This window comes from Sinocyclocheilus rhinocerous, unplaced genomic scaffold (assembly GCF_001515625.1).
Source record: "Sinocyclocheilus rhinocerous isolate Xijiao unplaced genomic scaffold, SAMN03320098_v1.1 scaffold1132, whole genome shotgun sequence".
NCBI lineage: Eukaryota > Metazoa > Chordata > Actinopteri > Cypriniformes > Cyprinidae > Sinocyclocheilus > Sinocyclocheilus rhinocerous.
The window spans coordinates 5493-7527 of record NW_015639512.1 but is presented as its reverse complement, the minus strand read 5'-3'; positions in this window follow the sequence as shown (position 1 = coordinate 7527).

Below are 2035 nucleotides of genomic sequence, written 5' to 3'. Positions count from 1 at the left end.
CCGCCGCGCGCACAATCCACTCAGCGTGCTTTGCTTATCAGCTCGCGCACATCAGCTATACAGAAGTTAATACTGAATGTTTAATATTATATTAATTGCATACATATACTTCGTAGACATCCTTAATCTCTAATAATAACTCAATTCTGCTGTCTGTTGTTCTGTTGACGGTGTTTCTTTGTCTGAATATGGCACTTATCACATGTGGTATCGGCGTTTGGTATCGGGCCTTTTAATGAGTACGAGTACGAGTACAGGAGCTCAGAATTAGACCCGATACCGATACCAGTATCGGTGCATCCCTAACTAAAACTATTAAAACTAAAACTGAAATAAATACAAATTAAAGCTAAACAGAAATACAAAAAAAGACAAAATTACAAATAAATTAAATTAAATAAAACTGACCATATAAAAAGACAATATAAGAAATACAATATATACAACAGTATATATAGTACTAAAATAGCACTATACTACATAAAAGCTTTAATTACCAAAACTACCATAGTCTATCTATAAAACAAAAAACACAGAGACATTAGGTATATGTATTATGTTTATATTACGTATAATGGGAATACGGCTCACTCAAAGTGATTTAAAAAGTGAAGTCTAACTTGAAATGTGTTGACGGTGGGAGATTTATTGGCAGAGCAGTGTTGTGATGGCTGCACCGACGGTGCTTAAAAGAGATCAATTTTAGAGATGCAACTCCTAGAGAGAGGAGCCACTGCTTAAAATAATACAGCCAGAAAAAACAAACAGAACAAACTAAAACTAGTCCACCTTAATAACCAACTAGTTGAAACGCACAGTAACTACGCTGCTTTAATCTCCTTAATCTCTAAAATAGTTGTTTATTGGTTCAGTTAACATATCTTCAAACTGTACTTACAAATCTCCAAGAGGAATTATTAAAATGAAGATGTGCATTCTGCACATAATGTGCATTCTGTGTGGGCATGTCCTCTGATACGTTCTGAGAGACTGTGACGGTTGTCTCCACATATTTACTGAGAGACAATACTAGCAGCTTATTATCTTGCTTAACCAGCCTTAGTGTTTCTTTGTTTTGAATCCATGCCTGTCAGAACGCAACATCTCCATTAGTTAACCCAATAACAGCAAGTCCACCATTAAGCAGAGCAAATATATGCACTGCATAAGTGGTGTGAGGAGACAAAATGGAAGATCCACCCAACAAGGAAGTTCAAAATGTACTAGGTGTGGTGGGAAAATATTGACACAGTATAGTATTACAATACACAACTCACAGTCAATGCACTGAAGTATCAGTATTTTAAGTTATTTTTATTATTATTACTATTTTTATTAAACAAATGTATAGTTTAAAATTAAAATAAATAAAAATTAAAAATTGTGTTATTTACTGACCTTCATGTCATTCCAAACCGGTATGCATTTGTTTCTTCAGTAGAGAACAGTATTCACTATTAACTAGCTGCTTATTAGCATGCAGATTACTAGCATATTAGATCATTATTAGTACTTTTAAAGCACATTTTAATGCCTTATTCTGATTGACCATATTCTACATCCCTTAAATATTTACCCATACCTAAATATAACTATTACAACCTTACTATTAATAAGCAGACAATTAGGAGTTTATGAACTCTTGATTAACAGTGAAAATGTGCTCTCTAAAGTGTTAACAGTTTTGAAAAATGTGTGTGTTTTATCAATACAATAAAAGTCATTGAGTCCACGGTTGTTTACTTCTAATATTTAATCAGCCCAGTCAAATGAAAGAAAATGAATCACCACAAAAATATTTATCTTTTTTTATTGTTTGGATGCTGAACCATCCATTTAGCTTTCCAGACGTTATGACAATGACAAATATTTGCACTGAAATTGAATAATGCGAACAGCTTTGGTGCAGTCAATTGTTTGAAAATATTTTATATTGTTTAGTTTGACATTTTATAAACTGGCCTTTACATCTACATAAAGTAAAAAAAAAAAATATATATATATATATATCTATATCTATATATCTATATCTATA